This window comes from Felis catus, chromosome A2 (genome assembly GCF_018350175.1).
Source record: "Felis catus isolate Fca126 chromosome A2, F.catus_Fca126_mat1.0, whole genome shotgun sequence".
In the NCBI taxonomy this organism is placed as follows: domain Eukaryota; kingdom Metazoa; phylum Chordata; class Mammalia; order Carnivora; family Felidae; genus Felis; species Felis catus.
Window position 1 is genome coordinate 112,566,248 of NC_058369.1, and position 8,998 is coordinate 112,575,245.

Genomic DNA, 8,998 nt, shown 5'->3' on the forward strand with positions numbered 1-8,998 from the left:
AAGTCACAAAATAGCAGAAGATACACAACATATATCAGATAAGGGTTAGCATCAAAAATATTGTACATTAAAACACTTACAAATCATTTTGAAAAGGAGTATAATTTGGAGCTCCTGGGTGGCTCAGTCAGTTAACCATCCGACTTCAGCTCAGGTCAGGATCTCATGCCTCATGAGTTTGAGTCCGCCCAGAGCCTGGAGTCTGCTTTGGATTCTGTCTCCCTCTCTATTTGCCCTTTCCCCGCTCATACTCTGTCTCTCTCTCTCTCTCAAAAACTAAATGAACATAAAGAAGAGGAGAGGAGAGGAGAGGAGAGGAGAGGAGAGGAGAGGAGAGGAGAGGAGAGGAGAGGAGAGGAGAGGAGAGGAGAGGAGAAGAGAAGAGAAAAGAAAAGGGGTATAATTCAATTTAAAAAAATAAGAGCAAGGTTTGAATAGGTACTTCTACATAGAATTGATGTGAGTGCCCAGGACAGTCCTAATGTATGTGACTTATCATGGTTAAATAGTTAGTAATGTATCTTTTACTTCAAGAGCATCCTAATACAGTCGTGAAATATATGTTCACCATACCTTTCAGTCTTTCTCTTCTCAAACCTATCCTTTACCCCTAACTTCTGAGATCTCTAAAGCCTCTAATTCGAGAACCTCACCGCAGTTAATGCAGAATGAGTCTTCTTGCTTCTACTGGGCTTGTCTGTCTGTAGATTCCAGCTTCCTGTTTTCTGAGTTTCCCATTTCAAAAAATGCCATCATCTGTCTCCTTTTCTCTTTATGTTTGTGAGTTTATAATACTTTATTTCCCTACCATCATCTCAAGGAGGACGGAGGAGAATCCAAAATAAATGATCGATCATACCATGAATACTTTACCTAAAGTACTCATTTACTCCTGTTATTCATTTAAATGCCTAGTTGAAATAATATCCACTTTAGAAATCTTTCATGATGAAACAAAAAATGGTGATATCTTTCCTTGAGAAATAGGATTTTGTGCTTCATCTAGATAAATGCACTTTTCCTATCTGTATATTTGATCCCATGTATCTGTTGACCTTACTGCTTAATTGCTTTTGAAGAAAGATTTTTCAGAATTATATTGATCCACTATGCCTATGTGTGACATTTATACTTTGAATGGAAATGAATGCCCATAAAACAGGATCCTGTGCCACATTAACAAAATTGTTGGAAGTTTGATTATAAGCCTGGTATATAAACTGAGGTCTGCTTAGTTTATCGCAGTCTCTATAGCCAGAGATCTATTTTAGGGTTCACAAAAAATTGTGCTGTTTGCAGTCTTTCTCTCCTCATCATGATTTTTACTGAGAATAGCATTAAAAACAGGAACCTAATTAATTTCTTAAAAGCTACCTCTTCTTTGAGGCCATCAGTCCAGAATCCAGGGACATGTAATAATTTGCTGAAATTATTTTGATTGTTAACTGAGAGAGGACAAGACCCATGTTTTAATCATTCAGATCTTTGACACTGAAGGAGAGCTCCATAAATGTTTGCATTTGAATGGATATTTAATGTGACTATTTTCAGATTCCCTCATTGAAAAGAAATACGTATGTCAGTTTAACTGATACAATGATTCTGTTCTATTTCTTCTATTTCTATTTGATACAATGATGCTGTTCTATTTCCTCTCCCATTTTTATCACCTTGGTAGTAGATGACATACCTAAAGAGAAATGTAGTTGTAACACAGCATTTCCCTTAGTTTTGTGCAGGTTCCTAAGAAAAACTTTTTGTGAACTGATAAGCTTCTTTGAAGATGACACTTTCAAAATACATTATTTTTCTTGAGAAAAAAAAACATTTTCAATTGCTAGGTACTTCATTTCTATTTTTACTGGCATACTAGAAGGATCCTGAGGAAGTGTCATTGATGAGGGAAACAGATAATTGCTTTCTATATACCGACATTATATTCTGAGATTCAAACAGTCCTGAGCCTTAAATTGAAGTACCTGGGCTCACGAAATGAAAATACATCTGTTTCTGATCATTTCACAGCAGTCTGTATCCGTGAGGAAATTTTCTCATAGAGTCTCTGCGAGGCAGGCCAAGAGTAGGATGAGCATCTTTACTTGAAATCTGCTGAAACTGAGAAAGAGGAAATTTAAATAACATGACTAAAATTGCTTTGCCTATGGTGGGGCTGAAATTAGAATGTAGATCTCTTGATTCAAGGTTGAACTACCCCCACTGGGCCTGGGAGGAATCCAAGTGCAGTGACAGAAAATAGCTCTTGCTAACTTCACAGTACCTCTGTGGAGTGTACAGGGAACCCAGCCCCTTTCGTTGTGCTTCCCGCAGAGGGAGCAGGACTTAAAACAGTACAACCTCTACTTTTCCTTGGATAATTTCTACCGTATAGAGCAAACAAATGGCAGTGACCGATAAGGACCCTACAGGTGTGGTGCTAGGGGTAGAAGATAAGAACACTGAGTTAGTGTGTGTCTAAGTGGAAGTGATCAAATTGGAAAGAAGGATACTCTAGGCAAACACCCTGACTCTTCTACTAAACACATGCGTCAAAAGAAAATACTAATGCATTACTATTATGCTTGAAAGTTGACCAATTACCTTTTACATACATCAATTTATTTTATATTAACTTCAAAACATCCCTATGTGGCAGGTATTGCCATTTCTCATTCTATAAATGTGTAGATGGACTCAGAGAAGCTAATAACTTGCTCATGATCATCCAGCCACCGAATAGTGAAGAAAATAAGAGTAACAACATTAATAGAGATCTTAAATTTTCATCTTTTATTTCCTTTACTTTTTGCAATAGGAAAGGGCAAAGAGGGGAGTACCAGAAGGAATTGTGGTTTACAGAAATGTGGGAACTTGAGGCAAAATGTGATAGCTCAGTATGTCCTCAATGCTTAGAGAATATTGTGCTTAGTATCAAGCCAAGTTGGGTGGCACCATTAAAAAAGTACAGAAAATTCAAAGAGTCATCCTTACCACCCCAGACAGACACTAGATCATCCCATTGTGTATATATTTGGAAAGATCTTCCATTACCAATGACTTCCAAGTGTAGGAGTTTTATCTAAAACTTGCTGAGTAATCATTTCATCTTTGAGACTCAGCACTTCCTAAGGTATGACATGCTTCTTAAATGATGAAAATAAAGACTTCAAAGAGGAGAAAACTTGTGAGAGCACCTGAGAGAGAAGGTGGTGGATGCATCTAGGTAAACTCCAAAAGTTCCAGCACATAGGTGGATCTTCAATGAATACTTAGAGATAAATGGGTATTTATGCCACAGAGGGGCATCATATTCAGTATGTTAGCTATACTGTTAGGATTAAATACTGACTTAATACCTACCATTTTTATTGGGCAAAATTTGTTGCATATTTCTGGGCTAATTAAGTATTGGAAGATTTTAACATTTCTAGCTCCCATTTTCAAACTTTGTACAGGTCTGTTCATCCTGACCCTTGTTACACACTACATTTTTTTCTAGTGTTTCCTCTCTTTAAGCAACAAGCTACTATATTTCAAGCTCTGGGCATATTTCTGGACAGTTTCAGATAATTTTTCATTTAATCATCATACTAATCTAGCAAGTTATCCTCATTTCACACAACACTCTGAATCTCCAAAAGGGTTAACTAACTCGCTCCATGTAACATGATAGTAAAATGCAGATCTAGGATTTCAATCCAGAATTAAAACCCTTGAAGGCAAGCCAGTATCTTTTGTGTTTCTTCCATATCAGCAATACCTACATCAGCATGTGTACTGGAATCACCTGAAAAACTTAGAAACAGTTTCCCACTTCATACCTTCTGGACATTCTGATTTCAGTTGGTCTAAGATGGAACATCAGTCTACATTTTTAACAAATCCTTCGGCATGATTCTTACATAGCCAGTTGAAAGATGTGTTATTTAGGGTCACCATATCAATGTCTTCCATACAGTAGGAAATAAAATATGTTATTTACATTTTGAAGTAAATTCCACATATCAACTTGATGCTTCTTTGTGTTTCACAACATTTAAAGATTCTTTTGATGGTGGAACATGACACACTGACACATGGATAGATGAAAGACAGAACTCTTAGTTACTTACAGCTCCAGAAGAGAAACAGAGCCACACAGGGGAATCCATGGAAAAGGATAACAGCAAGCTGGAGCTGTGGAGACAGTTGATATTGGCAAGTGGGGTGGGTTGCTAGGTTTCCCAGGGTTCCTGGTGGATTGGCTAAATTTATTAATTTTGCAGGTCATGGGGCATGGTAGCTGTACCTAGTTATATGGTACCTGGCCATGGGGTGATTAAGAATAATGCACAGTAAACTAGGGTGTGAAAGCCAGATAAGAGAAGTGGTTGGGAGTATGGATTTAATTGGGTGCTCAAAAAGGGGAACAAACCAGCCCCTAGTCAAGGCCTCAAAACTGGGTCAAGACAGCACAATTAAAAGTGATTAAACAGGGACACCTGGGTGGCTCAGTCAGTTAGGCGTCTGACACTTGATTTTGGCTTAGGTCATGATCTCACAGTTTATGGGTAATTCTCTCTCTCTGTCCCTCTCCCACCTTCTCTTTCTCTTTCTCTTTTTCTCTTTCTCTTTCTCTTTCTCTTTCTCTTTCTCTTTCTCTTTCTCTTTCTCTTTCTCTTTCTCTCTCTCTCTCTCTCTCTTTCTTTCTCTCTCTTTCTCTTTCTCTTTCTCTTTCTCTTTCTCTTTCTCTTTCTCTTTCTCTTTCTCTTTCTTTCTTTACCTCTCATTCACGATTGGTTTAGAGCTCCAATTCACAATTTATAGCTAGTGAAATCCTCACCAACGTGCCTCTGGTTTCCCAATATAAGGTGATGAAATAGATGAGTTATCCCATCTGGAAGTTTTTGACTCCTCCCTCTAACCCCACTGAATTTTTATTCTCCATGCTAGGTTTTGAATTTTTCATCTGTCTGGGAGTTAATCTCAGTACTTTGCCTTGCTTGGCAAATTTAAAAAAATCATAAATGTATTCAGAAACACAGACATAACTGAAAAAAAGCACTTACAAAAGGCATTGTATGTGTAGCACAGTGTGATGAAGGCTTGAGGTTTAAATCAAAAGAAGTTTAAATTGCTGCAGCAGTAACTATTTAACAATAATCGTTAGACAGTGCTGCTTCCAAACTTCTTGGACAACTTCACAGTGTTGCCCAAGCCTTGGCTGTTTTTCCTTTAACTGTCTCCTCCCTGTGTCTGTTCATTTCTAATGCAGAGGGACTTAGTTACCTCTTTTGTTTCCTGGGCTTCCTCCTAATCCTCTACTCGTGGTCTCATATTCCACTCCATGTACTTTATCTGGGTATTTTCCTAAAGAGAGAATATTTCTACTGGTTCCAGCTATTAATATTAATATTTGTTTTTACTCTGCTACTGAAGACATTTGCCTTCTCATGGGAAATCCTCATCTCACTGAAACATGTCATGTAAGGTCCTTTACTTAAATTATCTCCCTACTTAGGTTTTGATAGTATTGTTTTCCATAATAATTATAAATGAATTATTCTGATTTCTACTTAATAGCCTCTGGGAATAAAGTGGACTGGCTAGAGCATGACTATTGCCCTATCTACTTTGACCAATAAATTCCTTGTATACTGGAGAACAAAATGGCTTAAAATTGATTTCATCGAGTTCTGTTTCATAATGGGGAGCCCAAAGTAGATAATGACTCAAAAAATCAAATTATGTAATTAGAAATTCTACTTAGTATAAAATAATTGATAAAGCGGGGATTGGCAAAAAGTAAGCAACACACAAAGTTGTTTCATTTTGCTTGAGTGGGGAAAAAAAATAGAATCCTTTTCTTAAACTTTCTCCTCTTCTGAGCTTCACAATTTTGGAATGTGTCTGTGCTCAGTTCTCACCTCACTCTGCTCCATACTCATGCCAATGCTTCCCAAAGAAATCTCAGCCTCGTTGCTCCCCCTGAACTCTGTCCACTCCATGGTTCTCTTTGGACTCCTGATAAGCACTTCAAGCAAACATGGCCAAGGCAAAACTCTTGATTTTTCCCTTCTAGTTCCCCAATCTTCCTCAAATCATTGTGTCGCTACCATTCACTAGATCAAACCGATTCCTTGCTTTTGCTTGCATTCTTCCAACCCATCAGCAAATCGTATTGGTTTTGCCTTCAAAATACATCCTGAATGCACTCATGTCTCACTAGTCCAGGTTGCCACCACTGTGCCTCTACTTCTGTAATAGGTTCCTAATGCTTTACTTGCCTTTCCCATTCTTGCCCCTCTACAGTCTGTCACTCAGCTGTTAGAGTAGACATTTACAAAATATGTCAGATCAATAGGGCACCTGGGTGGCTCAGTCAGCTAAGTGTCTGACTCTTGGTTTCAACTCAGGTCATGATCTCTAGGTATGGGACTGAGCCCCACACAGGGCTCTGCACTGCGCTGGGCATGGAGCCTGCTTGAGATTCTCCTTGGTCTCCTTGTACCTCATGCACCTTCTTTCTCTCTCTCTCTCAAATAAAAAGAGTTTGAAAAAGATGTCACATCAAGATATTTTCCTATGTAAAACTTTCTAATACCTTCCTTTTCATATTTTGAAAAATGTAGAAATATTTTTCATAACTGTAGCTCTATATAATCTAGCCTTTGATCTCTCGTTGACTTCATATTTGACTTCTCATCATGTCTTTCTTAGTTCCAACCTCAGTAAGCTTCATTTAGTTCTTTGACTATTGTAACTTTTCCCTACTAGGGACTTTATGATTCTTGAACCTTTGACCTACCGTCAGATCTTCCCAAACCATTAATTTTCATCAAACAGGCATTACCACTTGAATCCATCCCTCCCTCCATCCTTACTCCCTTCTTCTTCCTTTCTTCTTTCTCTTTTTCTCTCTCCTCTCTCCCTCCCTCTGTGCCTTCTCCCTCCTTCTATGTGATTTATTATATTTCTTCCACTAAACTGTACACATCATGATGGCATGGACTTTCTGTATCTTTTTCTATTATAAACACAGTGTCTAGAAAAATGCCTACCTGTATGAAATGCTGAATAAATCATTGTTAAATGAATAAATGGATAAATAAATTTATTTCACAAATCAGAAACAGAGATGTTGAGAAAATTAGAGATGTTGAGGAACAAATGTAGAGATAGTTAATTCTTAAAAAACAATTCTATGGTGACAGTATCTATAATGTAACCATAACAAGGGATATTTATTGAGTATTTAATATTCTTCTAGCCATTGAGCTAAGTACTTCATGGACATATCTTATTTATTTCTCCCAACAACCCACCAAAGGAATGCTCTTCCTTTTCCTATATTACAAATGAGCAACCTGAAGTTAAATGACTCATTTTCTCATGGTCACACAAATCCTAAATGATGGAGCTGGGCCTTCAACTGATTCATACTCCAAAGCCCATGGTTGTAATAACTGTATGATATAAATATAACATGGTAATTCTTTTTTTAAAATATTTTTTTAGATTTTTTAATGTTTATTTATTTTTGAGAGAGAGGGAGAGAGAGAGAATGAATGAATGAACAGGAGAAGGGCAGAGAGAGAAGGAGACACAGAATCCTAAGCAGGCTCCAGGCTCTGAGCTGTCAGCACAGAGCCCAATGTGGGGCTAGAACTCATGAACCACGAGATCATGACCTGAGCCGAAATCAGATGCCCAACTGACTGAGCCACCAGGCGCCCCTAACATGGTAATTCTTTTAAAGCTAGACTATATGAACTCATGTCTATATTATTTGCAGGTACTGGGTTTCAATTCTGTTAAAGAATCTAAAGAACCTGAGGAAGAATGTGTGGATGCACTGTAAGCAGCAGAACGGTGGTGGGAAGGAGACATTACTGGGTTAGGGACCAAAGTTACTGTGGTTTTACATAGGCTGCTCTATCATAGTATAAACTGGACCGCAGTCTCCTTTTCCAGGCGAGGAGCGTTCAATTCCCAGGGGGGAATTAAACTAAAATTAAAGCTATAAAACTGAATAGTCCTTGAACAAAATTCAGTTCCAAGGTACCTTTTCTTAAATTCTCCCTCTTTTCTTTTCATGTTTTTTGGTAGGGAATTTAGGAATTTAGCACTTCCCAGATTGTCCCAACAAGCTCCTATTGTCTTTCATCCAGCCCACTTAACCCGTTAATATTTCTTACCCTAGTCCTTCAGGGTATTTGATTTTGTGACCTCAGGGCTAGAAATCATACTGCTATATCCCTTTTTAAGTCAAAGCATACTATCCATAGGGATAAATACTGGAAAAAATACTGGAATACATACGGAAAAAAATTTAGTGTTTGCATGATGATTTTTCAGTGGTCAATCCAAGCTTACATTTATGCATAAGTTAATGATATTCATATCTTGCAGAGATGTTAAAGGACAAAAGCATACTAAGCATACAGTTATGACAAATCACTTTAAATACTTATTTTCAAACATCATTTTATTTGTATCTTGACTGATACATGGAATATATATAATTTGTTTCATTGCTGTTATTTTAAAATTGACTCCACTCTGAAGAATCATGACAAGAAATGAACGTTTCTCATAAACAGCCAAAAGAATAAATATGTCTGTGGTGGCAAAACATCCAGATGTAAAGTGGAAAATTCAGTCATGTGATAGTTTCCTCACAGAATGCCAAACATCTGGAGGTTCGGGAAGAACTACAATTACCTAAATATTTCATTTCTTATCTGTATATTTATTTTCTTGTAGCTGCAGTCTCATTTGGCACATTGTCGGTAAGTAAGGGGCGGCGGGCGGGGGGCGGGGGGAAGTGTTGGATTCTAAAGAAAAAGTTTTGTTTTTTTTTTCCCCAAAGAACTGTTTAAGACATTATTTTAAATTATTTTATACATTCTGGTCTGATCAAAGGCATTTCTTAAGTTTGTCTGCATTTCACATAGGACACTCCTAAATCATGAATCTTTAGGTTTGCCTTTGTTTTTTGTAGTAAGAAACATAGTGTAAA

At 37.5% G+C, this 8,998-nt stretch overlaps 1 long non-coding RNA gene across 1 annotated transcript; it reads right to left on the reverse strand.

The window, feature by feature from the left end:
• Positions 1–360: 360 nt before the first annotated feature.
• On the reverse strand, positions 361–8,519 carry LOC123381261. Its single transcript, XR_006588090.1, has 3 exons — positions 8,299–8,519; positions 4,110–4,173; positions 361–2,115 (listed from the first exon to the last, which is right to left on the reverse strand). It is a non-coding gene; the product is annotated as an uncharacterized LOC123381261 (long non-coding RNA).
• Between the last annotated feature and the right edge of the window lie 479 nt (positions 8,520–8,998).